Here is a 17,799-nt window from a genome sequence, read left to right on the forward strand (position 1 = left end):
AATTAATATCTTCCTAGGGAACCCCAATTCTTGTCTTAACAGTTTACTATTTTTAGTTTCTTTCATCCTCCTTTTGGGAATCTCCCAGGAATGGATTGTGGAGGTGGATAGGGCCAGGCTCTACATTCATGAAGAGGAGGTTAGCTTGGGGCAGATCAGGGGGTCAGGGGTGTACTTAAAGGTCACCTGAAGACTAATGACCTGTCAAATATCATTTTGGATGGAAAGGAAGAGATAGTTCCAAGCCAACCCTAATGACAAATGATACTGGGTTAATTGGCTGGCTGCCTATTGGCCACTGGAGTTAGTACAAGATGTATGCCCTTAGGCAATCAGTCCCAGGCTGTCATGTTGTTCCCTGAGTGGTGAATAGAAAATTTTTTCATTGACAGGAAAAGTGTGGAAAATTGAGATTGCTATTGGTTCATGAAAAGCTCATTTGAGCTGAGTGGTTACCTTTCTTTTTTTGTTAGAAATGAAACCAGTGAGAGATAGGTAAAGGAAATGTTCCTATTAGTATCCACCCAAATTCATTAGACTTTTGAGGAAGAAATAGACTTATTGGTGGAGAAAAGCTGATATGCTTGAGGATGGGGACATCCATTATATTGTCTTCTCTGTTAGTCTTCACATGGTTAAAACAATGGCAAATTAACAGGTTTTTAGTGAGCCATCTGCACCACAACAGAGACTGGGTGAAGTTTTGGAATGAGCTGCAACTGCTCAAGGCTGTTGAACTCTGCGTCCTAATTTTCGTTTTCACTCCCCGCTTGGATTCCACTCATCAGAGCCAGGCTTGGAGCTTTTCAGGGACGGAGTATCTCACTTGCTTCAGTGAGTTCTTTCACATTCTTCCTTTCGGTCCTGTAAATCGTTTTGCTTTGTGTCTGTTCACTTTGGTCTTCAGAGCAGAATAAGGCTGCTAGCCAGGAGCCTCCAAGTTAGAGTTGTCATTTTTAGGCAGATTTATGAACAGGATGTAAAAGCAGAAAGAAAGTAACAGAATCAGAGGATTCTAGCATGTACCAGGATCATCACACAAAAAGAAGAGCAGAGCGTGCTGTTGGGAGATGCCAGTAGGTCAGTATTCTGTGGGATTTGGAGGCTGCTCCAGGGTACGCTTTAACTACAATGCATCAAGATTCAATCACCAACTGCAAAGTTTAAGCCAAGAATGAAAGGAACTTGGTTGGGGGAAAAGAAGAAAAGTGTGATTCAGGGAACAACGACTAAGTATGCAGAGAATGTTTAGCAAATATTATTTGTAGAATTTTAGAAGTAAAAGACCTTGGAGGAGGATGGAGTCTGAGCCTCTCATTTCATGGATGAGGAGAGTTTTACAAGTCTTGCCCCGGGACAGTGGGCATTAGCGTCCCAAGCCAATTAATTTCCTTCCTATTGCATGAGGGTCATTTGGAAGGTGATGCTTTTGGTGGGATTCAATTTCAGGCACAGAGACTGCTGGTCAGCTTGTCCGCAGAGCCCCCTACTGCTCTTCCTCCAGGGTTAGCACTCATCTCCCTCAGAAATGAAGGGTTCTCTTCTAATTAAATATCACCGACAAAAGGAAGTAGTTATGCCAAGAACCACAGTTTACGGCTTTGATTGATTCTCTTGGAATGGTGCATTACAGTAGTATTTCTCTTCACTACGAGTTTTTGGCACCCTCTTAAGTTTTGCACACACCTCATTGGCCTCACTCTAGTCCCCGACCTGCCTGGATTTACCACTTCTTGGTTAGAGGGGAGAGGTAACCGGCTCCTATGGAGCAAACTTCTCCCTGGCGTGTGGTAAGTATGGGAACTTAACCAGCCACTGAACATGTTTTCGTAGGCAGATTTCCTGTGTACATTGTGATGACCAATGTTTAATGCTTGAGATTCTTCAATGATAAAACCATCCAGGAAAATGTTGCCAATTTACTTTATATTAAAGTTTACAAAATAGTTCCAAGTGGAATAAAAACCAGTTTATTTTAATGAGCCACAGGAGGGAGGGTGGGGCTGGCCAGAAAGGAAAGATAGGAGAATGATTTATCTTAAGCTTCCATGAGAAGGTCGAATTAGAGCTGAGAGGTGATAGGGAGCTGATACCACGTGGTAGCAGCAGAAATGGGGAGAAGTCATCAGGTTTTGAGAATATTTGGATCTATAGCCAACAGAAGGTCCTAAGGGGTAGGATATGAGAGAAAGAATGGGGTTGGCACTGATTCTGAGATTTTGGTCTGCGCAACTGGAGGGATGAAATCACCATCCAGGGAAATGAGCAAATCTCTGAGAGGAGCAACTTTGATAAAGTGGATCAATAGTTCAGTCTTGAACTTATTAAATTTGAAATGTCAATCGTTAGGAGATTCCCTGTCAGGAAGGTATGCTCTAAAGAGAAATCCAAAAGTGTGGTGCTACAGTCTTTTTCTAGATCCTTGAAAGAGATAAAAGGGCACAATATTCAGCCTCACAGGAGGCTTTTTGAAGTGATTAGGTGTGTAAATTATGCATCCCCTCCACCATCCCAAAAGAAACCAAAAATGGAGATGAAATTATCTAGAAAGGACTCATAGAGGAACAGCTTGTCTACTGAAATCAATCCCTGAGATATGACAGGAGACCCAAAGGTTTTTTAAGGATGTTATATCAGCAGATACACTATTTGTTTGGACTAAAAGGGACTAAGAGAGAATGAATTCATCCAACAGTTCATTTTCCAGAATCCACTGATCATTGTAAAAGAGGATGGAATGCTTTCTTTTACTCAGTTTCTCAGCAGTGATTCAATTTAACATACCTGTATTGAGTGCCTGCCTGATGCCAGCTAATGTGATAGGAACTGGGCAATGAATGGAGTCTGAACATCTGCTATAGCCTCATGTACTTGGAAAACTTCATTAATCTTAATTGCAATTTCATTTCAGAATCCTTCCAGTAATTTCCAATACTTCTTTCCTCATTTTTTCTGAGGTTGCATTCATGCATCAGTGCATACTTATTGTTTCGGACCCATGCCAACCAGTAGATGGGTGTAAATCCTGTAGCCATTTCCCCTAAGGAATTAAATCATACTCAGAATTTCCTAACTTTAAAAACTTTAATGAAAACTTGAAGGATGATGTGAAAGGATCATGATATACTCTCTCCTGTTTTCTTCTATCTTATTGGTTCTATCTCTCTTATTCTTCATCCTTTCAAAGGACTCTTCTTCTACCATTGACCTTCCCTACTACCTGCCCCTCACTAGCATAAAATTCCACTTTTTTAGGTGCTATTCCTGTATAGTGCAGCTCCCAATTGTCAAGTGTGTGTGTGTGTGTGTGTGTGTGTGTGTGTGTTATAAGATATTGTCAAGATTTCATTTTCTCATGGGGTATTCTATTGTCCTGGCATCATTTATTAAAAAGACCACCAGTTCCCACTTCCCTTCAGTGGCACGCTTTTCATAAGATCAAAGGACTGTCTATATAAATATGGGTCTGTTGTTAAGCTATTTATTCTGTGACATCTGCCTTGTTGTTCATACTATCAAATAAACCTTGAGTGAGATAAATTAAAAGAGAAGCACAATAAATCACATCATAGTCAAACTGCAGAAAAACAGAGATAAAGAAGGAGGGCTCTCTGCTGTCTCTTCTTATAAGAACACCAATCCTACTGGATCAGGGACCACCCTCATGACCTCATTTAACCTTAATCACTTCCATAAAGATCCTATCTCCAAACACAGTCACACTGGGGTGCTAGAGCTTCAACATATGAATTTGGGGATGGGGGGGACAGAAACATTCAACCATAACAAGTAGTAATGAATGGTTTCTTTAAAATAAAATAAAAACCTTGAGTTCATTGGAGAGGAGTCATTGATTTTGTTTTATTGTGTTATCAAAATAAATAATACAATAAAACATTTTAAAGACACCCTCCTATGGAATATCAAATTAAGCAAAATAAATGGGGGACAGGTATAATTCTGTACCTGGAAAAGTACCTGGAATGAGCTGAGAGAAGTTATTTATTTTTTGAAGTAATGATTCCAATGCAAAGCAGGCAATTAATTTAGCAAATGGAAAAGGAAAAAAAAAGTTTACGTAACAGCCTTTAAATGATAAAGATGTGAATAACTCCAAACATTTGTAACACTTCAAAATATTTCATGAAATAATCTTCTAACATCCTGCCTCAAATATAGAAGCAAAACAGGCCAAGCACCAACTAATCCAAATAATAAATTTATAAATTTCATTTTGAGAAATATAGAAACACTGCCTGGCTATAATGAAAAATAACCCAACTCTAATCCAGGGTGTAATCAGTGACAAGAAATAAATACAGGCATATGTGCTGAAAACACTATTGCTCTCAGCTAAAAATCTCATGTGTCTTATGTGTGCTGGGGCCATAATAAATCAGTCTTTTCCAGGTAGGCTGTTTGCCCCAACCTCAAAACCTGCAAAGACTTTTAACTGATTGTCCTATGTACACCTTGTAGTAGTAAGGGATGTTCCTTTCCTCCTTTAGTTTTATTTTACCCTCAGACTGTGCCTCTATTTATATAAAGAGATTCTAAGGTTTTTATTTTAAAATATAAAGGCAGGCCCTAGCCGGTTTGGCTCTGTGGATAGAGCGTCGGCCTGTGGACTGAAGGATCCCAGTTTCGATTCAGGTCAAAGACACATGCCAGGGATGGTGGGCTCAATCCCAGTAGGGGGGGTGCAAGAGGCAGCTGATCAATGATTCTCTCTCATCATTGATGTTTCTCTCTCTCCCTCTCCCTTACTCTCTGAAATCAATAAAAATATATTTAAAATAAAGGCAGTGTTGGGACCAGCCCCATCTTTGATCTTAAATATTATTTTTCTGGAAATAAAAGATGGGATCTAGTTAAAAGAAGAGAAAGTTTATGATCAGATTGTTTAAAATATACTTTTAAATTTTGGGAAAATTTCACAGAAAATAATTGAAAGCAGTCTTTTGTATGAAACTTGAGTAGACTCATTAGAACTCCTATACAAAGATCATCTATTTATTTTAAAAAATAATAAAAAAGCCTATTGTGTATTGTTATGGTCTTTAACCATCTGTGGGGCCCAAATAGATCATAATCCATGTAGCAAATTTAAGAAAATTAATAATTCATTATGTGTAATAGGTGATGTTGGTGCCCCACCCAAACTCCCTAGCACTTTCCACTCTGCAAACCTGATACCCTTCCAACTGCATCCCTGCTTTACATGAAACCTTTCCCTGGCTCTTGGAGCTCTTTGTTGCTTACATGGCAGGTTGGATGTGCCAGAGAGCTAATGGTCCCCTGGAGCAGCCCTCCACCAATGCAGGATTGGAGTCATTGTATGAATACCCCATCTCTCTCCCATCTCAAGAGGGATGACTTTGAAGTGTGCCCTACACTGGCTCCATGGTCCCAGAAGGATTAAGTTTCATTTACCCACAGTGGTAACTGGATTAATAGCAAACTGTTTATTGGCTGTCTTCCTCCTCTAACTTCCTCATTCCCCTCCTGGTGTTCTCCAAGATCACCTACCAAATAGGTTTTCATTCTTTCATCCCTGTCTCAGGGTTAGCTTCTGGGAGACCTCCCCCCCCCCAAAAAAAAAAATACATCATGAATCCATTGCTCATCTATTTCGCAATTGTTCAGATATTTAATTCTCACATGGAATGAATCAAATATATATATTTCAGAGAAGGAAAGAGAGGGAGAGAGAGATAGAAACATCAATGATGAGAGAGAATCATTGATTGACTGCCTCCTGCATGCCCCACACTGGGGATCAAGCCCGAAACCCCCTCTCTCTCACCCCCTCGGGCATATGTCCTGACTAGGAATGGAACTGTGACCTCCTGGCTCAGAGGTCAATGCTCAACCACTGAGCCATGCCAACTGGGCTGAATCAGCACTCTGACTTCAATTATAAAACTAACACTTTTAGTTGCTGAGCTTAAAAGCCTTAATCAATGAGACTATATTGCAAAAGGTCTATAACAGAACAGATTTAACACAATTTCAGTCTGCCATTCATATATAGCCTTTTATTATGGCACTCCAAATGTCGATATCTGTAGGTTTTATTGAGAGACCCATTAGTGTCTAGAGAATTCTATCATCTTCTTCTTGGGGAATTATAAGCCTTGATTCTGCTACTCTGAGGACCTGGAGAAAGGTTTACTCAGAGACCCATTATTTCATGTAATCTCCCTGTTTTTTTATTTTGTTTTCTTCACCTTTGACTTTATCAGTGCTATGCGTCTAAAGTTTCAACACTCTGTGTTTCCATTTTTCTTCACAGTGAACCTCTACTTTTTTTCAGGAATGGTAAGAGCTGCTTACAGAAGGTGAGAATGGTGAGCGCCTTATACAGTGGGGCCTTGACTTACGAGTGTCCCGACTAACGAGTTTTTCGAGATACGAGCTGAGCTGAGCTGTCTCTCGGCCGATTTTTTGCTTTGAGTTGCCCGCTAAAATTCGGGTTACGAGCCAGCTTCAGATACCCCACCGCTAGTTGGCGCAGCAAACGTCACAGTGAACGCCACAACATCAGCCCAGCATCACGTGTCTCACTCATTCACTGTTGATTTGACATACGAGTAATTTGAGTTACTAGCTCCGTCACGGAACGAATTAAACTAGTAAGTCAAGACCCCACTGTACATTAATTTAACTAATATTTCTCTTCAGCCCCATGCCTTTATCCATACTGCATTGGTTCTCTAGTTCCTGGAACGTTCCAGGGTGGAGCAAGGGACATTGATTTCTCCTTAGTATCCACCCTGTACACTGCTAGGGTTCAGCTCCCTGGGATTCTCTTGCTGTTGTCCTCCTCTCCAGCTCTCTCTGTTCTTATTCCTTTCTTACTAATTTATTTTAGGTCATTCTAGTGGGAATTGGAGATGGGACCGAGAGAAGCATTTGGATTGAAACTACCATGCTTGACAGAGGCTTCTTGTTTTTGTTTTTCAAAAAAATGTTGGCTGAAGTCATCAGACATCCTGAGTCCCACAGTCCTTCCAGGTTTGCAAAGAGCATGACCTGAGGATGTGCTGTGCTATGTGGATTCTCTGAAGAGAAGTTTTGTTTTTATAACAGGAGAGAATAAAGACCTAAGGTAATGGTCTGATTTACTTTGCTGTAAAATTGTGTTTAAGACATAAAAGCCCTTCATTTTTCTGTGAAAGCTGTGCTTTTTTTTTGAACCAGTAACATGTAGTTTTATTTAATCTGCATGAGTCTAGCATGTTTGGTGACAAAATGTTTATTTTCTTGTGCCTTAAGGGAAAAACATTAAGAGTTTGAACATATACTCACGCAGTGAGTCTTAGAAAGAGTCAAATAGGGTCAGTGGACTAGATCAATAGTACCATTTTTAAGTCAATAGTTTGAGAAACACTGAGGGCCAAGAAGAGGAACCAAAACAGAGATTTATTTAAAATGATCTAATGAAGCATAAACCTAGAATGTAAAAGAGGGAAAAATTCTTACCTGAAAAATAGGGTTAAGTGATCAACCGAAGGACTTGTATGTATCCAGATAAGCATCACCAATGGACACAGACACTAGGGGGGTGAGGGCATGTGCTGGGGGGTGGGAGTGGCTGGAGAGAGGTCAATGGGGGGAAAAGGAGACATATGTAATACTTTCAACAGGAAAGAATTTAAATTTTTAAAAAAGTAGGGATTATATATATATATATGCTTGTATGTCCATCCAATCACAACTGAGACCCAAGTCAGAATCAATGATTTAAAGTACTTTCTTACCCTTAAAATAAAAAAAATCTACCATATTTTTATTTTATTTTTTAAAATATATATATATTTTTTATTTCAGAGAGGAAGATAGGAGAGAGAGATAGAAACATCTATGATTTGATTGGCTGACTCCTGCATGCCCCACACTGGGGATTGAGCCCACAACCCGGGCATGTGCCCTGACCAGGAATCAAACCGTGACCTTCTGGTTCATAGGTCAGCGCTCAAGGACTGAGCCATGCTGGCTGGGCTCTACCATGTTTTTAACCAAGAATCTCAATAACAGCATGTGAATTCATTGTATATCAAAGAAGGAAGGGGCATCTTTAAAATTTGATTCAGATTTGGTGTGTCAAAAGAATAAAGAAATTGTTCCATCTGAGGGAAACAGATGGATCTGCAAGAGATATTAAAATGTAGTTAATATTAAATTTCAGTTGCACTTCCTAAGGATTGCCTATCACCAAATAAAGAAATATTTAATTTTTTATCATAAGAGTTGCAACTGCCGAAACCGGTTTGGCTCAGTGGATAGAGCGTCGGCCTGCGGACTGAAAGGTCCCAGGTTCGATTCCGGTCAAGGGCATGTATCTGGGTTGCGGGCATATCCCCAGTAGGAGATGTGCAGGAGGCAGCTGATCGATGTTTCTCTCTCATCGATGTTTCTAACTCTCTATCTCTCTCCCTTCCTCGCTGTAAAAAATCAATAAAATATATAAAAAAAAAAGAGTTGCAACTAAGATAACAAATCATTAACTACCAGGGTTTTTAGCTGGTGTTTAGTCTTTCCCCATACTGGGTTATATTATGGCTATATTAACAGTAGCTAATGGTACCCTACGTTGTATACTAGTGTGCCAGGCAAAAGAGATTCAATCTTGGTGTGCGTATTTTCCTTTTGATTTCTAAGTGCTTTTGGTCATTTGAAATACTTGTAAAATGTGGGAGGGAGAATAATGCAAGGTAACTATTGTATATGTAAAGGCTCCAAATTATACATTCTTTATGGTTTATCAACAATACAGCTAAAATGTGCAAGAAAATATTGGGACTGGCAGATCCTAGCTTCTCCCTTCAATTGACTGTGCTTAATTGGAAAATTAGAAAAGCAAAAGGAAAGATACTGTGTTTTACACTTTATAGAAAAAGAGTTTTAGAATAAGAATAAATACTAATTACTGTGATATTAAGTTTCAGAGTAAAATGAGGCATTTAATTAACCTCAGTGAAAAGGAGGGGCAGGTTCATAAGAGATACTAGATGATAGATGATAAATAGAATGAATGCCTCTTACACTTTATAAATAAATGTTCTTAATAAATCTAAGAATTTAAACAGAGAATTTATTTAGGGAGATAAAGGCTTCTGTTGTTCCCAGTTTACTTGGTTACTTAAAAAACAAACTCTAAATTCTGCCTAGGAGTTAGTAACTTTAAGTGATAGAGTTTTATTAAGTAATAACTTTGGTATAAGTGTTATGCACTCTTAAGTTTTTCATGAACCTTTTTAAGAATTAGAGTTGCCAACTATGGATAAGAGCCATCTGGTGCTTACATAAGCCAATGGAAAGAACATATGCCAAGAGCAGACCATCACCATCACTGTGACCTGTTAGGAGATGTACCTGCACTAGCAAGGCCCTGTGGTAATATCAGGACTCAGGTGGCAGATGTATGTGCATTGTGTAGAGTTTCAAAAGAAATCTTTCCCTATGAAAAACCTCAAAGTTTCTCCAGCAGGCACAATGCATATGTGCCACAGTGAGACTAAATACTTGCTAAAACACATGGCAGGAAACAAATGTAGCCAGTCATTTAGCTAATGGAGCAGATTCATGAGCCTAAAGAAATAGTCCTTTTAAGCCACTAGATTTTGGAGTGATTGGCTGCAAAGCAATAGATAATCAGAACAGCTATTAATTATCTATCCAAGACAATTAGTTTAACATGCTATGGTGTGAAATAAAAGCTTGGGATCACAATTATTGGCAATATGTTAAAAGAATGGGAGACAGGTGGAATCCCTTATCCATTCTGGAATTAAGGAATTTTTTAAAAAATCTTATGACATAAACCTAAAGTAAAGTTCAGAGATCTCAGCAATAGTTTACCTATCCATGAACTTCAACCTCATGTAAAATTTTATAATATTTACTATATCAGACTACCCAGATCTAATATTTCCAACGACAATGATAAAATATTAGAAATAGAAGACATCTCAGAAATCCTCTAGTTCCACATTGACACATGAAGAAACAGAAACATAGAGAGGTGAAGTGACTTGCCTAAGTGTCTCAAATAATTCATACAAGATCATTGGCTAGAATTCAGATCCTCTGATAGCACTCCAAAGCCCTTTTACTATTATGGGGGGCGGGGGAGGACAAGTTTGGGGTAGCTATTCAGTTTTTTGTTCTTTCACTAGACTATTTTTGATTTAGGTGTCTATGAATCAGCCCTTCTGAAGACAAAAACTCTAGCAAGAATGCTTGCCGAAACCGGTTTGGCTCAGTGGATGGAGCGTCGGCCTGCGGACTGGGGGGTCCCAGGTTCGATTCCGGTCAGGGGCATGTGCCTGGGTTGCGGGCACATCCCCAGTGGGGGATGTGCAGGAGGCGGCTGATCGATGTTTCTCTCTCATCGATGTTTCTGACTCTCTGTCTCTCTCCCTTCCTCTCTGTAAAAAATCAATAAAATAAATAAAAAATAAAAATAAAAAAAAAAAGAATGCTTACAAAAGCCCTTCTGAGACATAAACTCTTACCCTAGAAGTCGAATGACTACAAGGACCCAGCCATGCGAGGCTCTGAGGAAGCCCACTCTAGAGCATGGAGGCAAAGGGCCTGAATCCAGAGTGAGTATGGCCAAGTGATCCTGAGGAGAAAGGCCAGTGTGGCTAGAGTGTGGTTCCTGAGGGAGAGTGGAAGGTGATGAGGTCAGAGAGAGAGAGAAGCTCTATCATGTTCATGATAAGGAGTTTGAATTTTATTTTTATTATGGTGTTTGTTTTGTGGGTTTTTGGGGTTTTTTTTACAGATTTTAGAGAGAGGAAGGAAGAAGGGGTGAGAGATAGAAACATCAATGATGAGGAAGAATCATTGATCAGCTGTCTCTTTCATGCCCCACACCGGAGATCGAGCCCACAATCAGGCATGTGTCCTGACCAGGAGTTGAACCATGACCTCCTGGTTCATGGGTTGATGGTCAATCACTGAGCCACATCAGCTGGGATGAATTTTATTTTTCATGCTAGTGGATCAATTTGAAGGTTTTACACAGGGAAACATGATTCCTCGATTGATTTTTTCTTTTTAAATCACCGTGACTGCCTATGTGGAGAACAGATTACAGTGATGCCACTATAATTTGGTCTATTTTTTTGTGACATGCAGCAGAAAATAAAACAATCTAATGAGAAAAGACAAGGCAAAAAGAACTGAAATTATTTGAATATTATTTTGTCAAGCCAATTGGGAAAAGAAAGTTACAGAAAAGGATAGCTGAAATCTGGAACCCTATACATCTGGCTGTTGACAAAGGAAGGACTTTGCCATCCAGTGATACTCAGTACAGTTTAAGAATGCAGAAACTTTGAAGAGAGTCATTACAACTCATGGTACAAATTATGTGGTCAATGTCATTCTATTTTGCAAAGGTCAAAGTAATGAATCTTAGGGAGAACATTAATATATTATACTGGAGGCCTGATGTACAAAATTTGTGCAAGAGTAGGCCTTCCTTCCCCCAGCTGCTGGCACCAGCTTCCCTCTGGCACCCGGGACCTGGGCTTCCCTCACAGCCCTGGCTTCATCCAGAAGGTCGTCTGAAGGACATCTGTCTAATTAGCATATTATGCCTTTTATTATTATAGATTCTCAATCTATCTTATTTTTCCATTCTTTTCTCTTGACTTTGATCACTTATTCCACTTTTTCATGACCTGTCCTTGAGTGAATGGAGATTGCATCTGCCTTTTTTCCTGGGGACCAAAGCATTCACCTGTTGAAGCAGCCTGATAAGCGGCAGGTCTAACCCCTATGATATAAGTGAAAAGACGCCTCAAGAGGTAAATAGGCATCAGTAAGGTACTATGTTAGTATTTTCTGTATGCCCGCTCATGAATCTTAACAAAAACATCATCAGTTTTGTTTTTTCCATTTTCCAGATAAGAATGTTGAGACTCAGGATGTTTGCCAAACTCTCTTGGGTCACACAGCCAATATATGGCAGAATTGAGGTTTTAATTCAGGAGATTATGGAACTCAAATTCCAAGACCTTCTCCTTGGAATTTTCCAGAAAGGATTCATTGTGCTGTAAGAGAACCTTAGGGAGAGTTCTGCCAGGCCTCCTAGTAGACCTTGCGGGACCTGGAGTGTGTACCAGTCATTATTTACCACCCCCTCATCACTAATGGGAATATCCCTATACATTTTTAAACAACTTAGTGGTAACTGATAGGATATTAGTGGTGATTCAGAACATTAGGATTAGTGTATCATTATAATAGCTTTAAAGTTGTCTTTTATGAAACGACTTCTTAAAAGGTTGGATGGCATGTAAAATCCACTCCCATTCCTACTGCAGTTTAGTGATGCAAATTGTTTTCCTTTCTGTGGTAATTTAAAGCTCCTCTGAACTGGCTCCAGTGATTCGGAATCTGGCCTCCAAACAGTCATGCTCCGATACAGAACCCTACAGTGAGAAATTCATTTTCTGCTTGACTTTGTAAGTGAAATTACACTCTGACACTGCTCCTTGCTGCTGTCGCTGAACGGTATTAATGAAACATGGCACCGGAAATTTATTTGCAAGGTTGTCTGCTATTATTTCCTTTGGTTTGAAGTGCCTTTTCAGATCCCTGTGACAAGAGGGGTGGGGGAAGAAAACTCTCAGTGTGGCCAGAAAATCAAAAAATTGTTGGATTTCCAGATTGAGAAGAAGGTAACATTTTCAGAGGTATCTTAAATGAGAACTTTTATCTTATAAAAGAGAACTGTTCTCAGAAAAGAAAACTATATAGATGATTATATTCTGCTGTGAAATCTCAAACTTAAGGTTGTCTCTAAATAGGGTGTTCCTGTTTATCATAAATTAGAAGTTGTATAGGATGTACCATCCTTCAGAAAGGGAAGTTCCCTCTCCTCTCCTCTCCTCCCTTTCCCTCCTTTCCCCTCCCCTCCTCTCCTCTCCTCCTCTCCTCTCCTCTTCTCTTCTCTCTCTCTCTCCACACCAGATGGGTAATGTGCCAATGTATGTCCTAATAAGGTCTGAAGGAGGCACATTTCACACATGAGTGTGAACACCCAATCATCACACTTATGAACTTCAAAAGGATCTGGAAGTTATCTTGATAATGAAACTCATTGTTCAGGCTATGGTTACAGAAGCAAGGTGTTTAACATCAGGATGAAGTTTCTTGGAGTATTTCCCTGTTGACTGACTTTGTGCTTTCCTCATTCTGAGAGGACAAAACCAACCATATTTAAGCAGCAGCCTGTTTAGATTCTCTGATTAGAAGACAACTCACTCAAGATTTTTCCAACTTCCTGTCCGTATTCTTGCCAATTCAACATGTTTTATTAATTACACTGAGTCAGTCAGATTTCTATCCAATTTGCACTCAAGGGTCATCTACACATGCCCTTGAGTTATCTCCCTGTGCTTTACTTTCACACCCAAAGTAAGCAAAGTACACCCACCTCCTTGTATTTCTATGTTAATACAATATGGTGAATGGTTTATGTCATGGGTAATCTGGTTAATAGTTGAGCATACTTTTCATGATGATTGCTATCTTCCTAGAAAAGGCACATAATTGAGAAACAAAAGATATTTGTTGAGTAAATAAATGAACAAATCATTCTAGGGTAGTTGTTTTGTTTCCAAAGTTGAACCAACTATGTTAAGCTTTCAGAATCAAAATTAGAGAAAGAAGCAGATCTTAATTTAGGTGACATTTTCTAGGTACTCTTGGACTCTCAATTAAGCTGTTTTTTCACTGTCCTTGTACTTTGGTTTTGTTATTTAGTGTTTGTTATTCTATTTAGGTTTTTCCAGAAAGTGTTGACTAGTTATTTTTAAAATGCTATTTGAACTTGAATGTGGGCTATTGCTTGGTTCTATGAAGATAGGATATATTTTTAGCTTTAGTTTTTACCAATAGTAAGTTTTATAGATTCACTTGATTGTAATAGTTCATGAAAAACAATCTGTTGTGTTTTTTTTGCCCTGGCCAGTGTTGTTCAATGGTTAGAATGTTGGTCCTTGCACTGAAATATGTGTGGGAGGCTCTCTCTCTTTCTCTCTTCCCCTCCCTCCCTCTCTTCCATTCTAAAAATCAATGGAAAAATATCCTTGGGTGAGGATTAACAAATAAATAAATAATCTGTTTTTCTGGGATCTTTAAGAGGTTATTGTTTTCCCAGTAGCTCTAATATAACTTCTTCTAATTAACTTGCCTTCATTCCCAAGGCCAAGTTAAATGGTCATCCCCTGGCTTTCATATTATTCCTTATCACTGCACTTATTATTCCTACCTATGATAATTGACTATCAGTCCCTTCCAATTTGGACTGTGTGTACGCTAAAAGCCTGTGACTCATTCACTATTTTTATCCAGAAATTAGCAGCATTTAAACATTTAATATATAGTAGAGTCTTAACATAAATTGGTAAATGAATAGATGAAAAAATACATGATAGACTGGTAGAAGATAGGTAGATAGATGATAGATAGATGATGATAGATAGATAGATAGATAGATAGATAGATAGACAGATAGATAGATAAAATTTCATTTGGGGGAGGTGGAAACAGTCGGGATTCCCTTTGGGCTCTAGCATAAACCTCAACAGACTTTTGTCCACAGTGAATAAGTTGATTTTAGAGTCCATACTACAAACTGATATCCATTGGTCAGGGCAGTATGAGATAGAAAGCAGGAGTCCTGGGGACTTTTTTTTTTATCAACTTCTCAGATACAAAGACATTTATGTCTAAAACCTAAAATTTGCCATGCTTTTTGCCCAAGCTGTAAAGATAAGGACAATATTCCAGGTATTAGCAACCCTCAGTGCAGTTTTTGAAGAGGGTCTCCTGGAGTTTGTTGTACTTCCCTGAAATAGCTTCTGACAGGGATATGTAGACAATTATAAAGTTCCTCCCTCACACTCCTAAATCAGTTCTGAGATAGCATGGAAAAGAACAGACACTTATTGGGTGAATTACTGAAAGATATAACGGGGAAACAGTAATTATCCCAAGTGCCCAATCTCAGTTCTCACTGCCTGAAGATCATTATTATTAATAATTCCAGGCCCTGGGCTAAGTGAGACTGGTGTACATTAGCATACTTAATGCTCATGATAACTCAGTGACATTCAGGGCTATTTACATTTTATGGAAATTCAAATCATGCAAATTTTAATTATGCAAATTTGAAAGAATGTAATACAAAATGATCAACGTACTCCAACTTTATTTACAAAATTTCAAATATAGCAAATGTCTCCCGATTTTAAAGAGTATGAAGAATTGCCTAATTTAAATGACAAGCCTGGAGAATTTTAAATAGTATTTACTCTTTGGTAACTTGCAGGTGTACCACTTTTGCTAGAAAATAATAATTGTTAGAGTGAAAGCTGGTACTTATTGAACACTAAGCATTTCATAGATAGCATCCCCTTTATTTTTCACAGAAAAATCCAATGTTGTAGGACTATGATTTTCCCCATTGTGCAGATGAGAACACACTGAGTAGCAGAAGTAGAATTTAAACTCAGGCAGCCTGGCTCCAGTTTTAAACAAGGCCTTTCCCACTTTTCAGGATCCATGAAGTTAAAAGATCCTAACAATCCACAGCTCTGTGCCTTGACTATCCCTTGAGGAGGTGTGGGCACTGAACATTGATTAGAAAAGCATTTGCTTCCAGAACATCTGAATGATGTGCATTTTGAATGAATATAACTTTTAAAAACTCTTCTCTCACATAAAATATGCCTGCCATGTAGGTATTATATTCTCACTTTTAAAAATGAAACTTTATTTTTTACTATGCTTATATTGATTTCAGAGAGAGAGAGAGGGAGAGAGAGAGGGAGAGAGAGAGAGAGAGAGAGAGAGAGAGAGAGAGAGAGAGAGAGAGAAACATAGATGAGAAAGAAATATCAGTCAGCTGCCTCCTGCATGCCCCACACTGAGGACTGAGCCAACGATCCTGGCATGTGCCCTGACCAGGAATTGAACTGGCGATCTCCTGGACCTGGTGCATGGGTGGGACACTCAACCACTGAGCCACACCAGCCAGGCTGGAAATGAAGCTTTAAAGTGGTGAGTAACTTGTCCAAGGCCTCAAAGCTAATGGAAGCCCAACTCATCCATCAGGAACACGAGCTATTAGGTCCACCTAACACAACAGACACACCTGGAAAATCAACCTGAGACTCCACCTCCTCCTGCGTGTGCCTTTGTGGACTCTCAGCTGTTTGCTTCATATCGGGGAAGCTTAGCCCATGTAACCCCTCGTGTTCAATCCTAAGCCTCTTTTCTTTCCTTGGGTCCCTTCAAATTCTAAGCTGGTCCTCAGAAAAATCCACGTCTCCCAAATTCCTGACTATCCTACCTTATATTTCCATTCAAATTCAGACAAAAGAACCCTGTGGGCGCTTTCTCTCAGTACCCACACTCCTCACAGTGTCTGTTCTGTAATTATAGCACCATCTTGTCAAACAGCAGCCAGAATCAATAGGAGTTTGACCCAGGAAAATATCAGGGGAGGTGGGGAGAGTTAGTCACTAATCACCACACCACATTCTTGCCATCAGATTTAGATCGATCTTTGCAGAGCATGCCTTACCGAGTGGAAAATGTAAGATGTAGTCTCTCCAGGTTGGCATCAAAATTGACAAAACTGTACCTGTGGAAGCTGAAAAATGAGGACATGTTCTTTTTCTATCCTCCTAGCAGAGCTCTGCAGCCCATAGCAAAGCTTTTGTAGGAGCACAAGTTTAGAAATATGCCTTTTGATGGATAGCAATGGGCCATTTTTGCATAGGTGGTGCTAAAGCTTTTGGCCTTTGTAGTGGCAATAAAATTAACATTAATTAACCCAGATGTGTGTGTGTGTGTACATGTGTGCACACATGTGCAAAGAATGATGAGAAAGAAAAACAGTTTTCTCCAGAAAGATGACCACAGACTATTAATTGTAAACCCTCTTTGGCACAAAGTAAATTACTTTTTTTAGAACAAAAGATCCATGAAATTGGAAGACCCTAACAATCCACAGCTCTGTGCCCTGACTATCCTCTGAGTAGGTGTGGGCACTGAACATTGGTTAGAAAAGCATTTGCTTCCAGAACATCTGAAACAGCTACTGGAATCAATTAAAACAAAACAAAAAATGATTGTTCAAACTAAGTGCACAGGCCAATTTTTTCTTTCTAGTCTTCAGCCTCATTATGCAACTTTAAAAAAATGCTGCTACCTATAAAGAACTTGACTTATATCACTCTTAGTTGTCTAAAGCAATTAAGTATGAATTCCATTTACAGGTTTTGATGCCTGGACCCAGAGAGGTTAAACTACTTGCCCAAGGTCACACCTTGGATGGATCCAAGGCTGGAACCAGGAACAACGCCTCTACCACATCCACAGCCTTCCTTCCTGGACTGAATACTTAACATACCAATAAAGCTCCCGATTTATCCTGACCTTTGTTTCTAGGAGATCATTATCTCTCTTCTCTCTTCTTGACAAAAGCATGTACGCCATGAAAAGGAGCATAGGACCACTTGCTCAGAGAAGCCCATGAGGAATAAAGAAAGGAGCCCTGGCCAGGTGGCTCAGTTGATTGGAGCATCCTCCCATATGCCAAAATAGATTGTGGGTTTGGTTCCGGGTCAGGACACATACTTAGATTGCTGGTTCCATCTGCAGTCAGGGTGTATACGGGATGCAAACGATTCTCTCTCTCTCCTTTTCTCTCTCTAAAAATCAATGAAAACATATTCTTGGGTGAGGATTAAAAACAAACAAACAAAT

At 39.3% G+C, this 17,799-nt stretch overlaps 1 long non-coding RNA gene across 2 annotated transcripts; it reads left to right on the plus strand.

The window, feature by feature from the left end:
* Positions 1-793: 793 nt before the first annotated feature.
* LOC308529453 lies at positions 794-17,418 on the plus strand. Of its 2 annotated transcripts, XR_013996769.1 has the most exons (5): positions 794-834; positions 6,984-7,111; positions 11,708-11,822; positions 12,384-12,482; positions 17,310-17,418. It is a non-coding gene; the product is annotated as an uncharacterized lncRNA (long non-coding RNA). The 2 variants fall into 2 exon arrangements; XR_013996770.1 differs by lacking the exon at positions 11,708-11,822.
* Positions 17,419-17,799: the final 381 nt, after the last annotated feature.

Source organism: Myotis nattereri, assembly GCF_964212035.1.
Source record: "Myotis nattereri genome assembly, chromosome: 14".
Taxonomy (NCBI): Eukaryota; Metazoa; Chordata; class Mammalia; order Chiroptera; family Vespertilionidae; genus Myotis; species Myotis nattereri.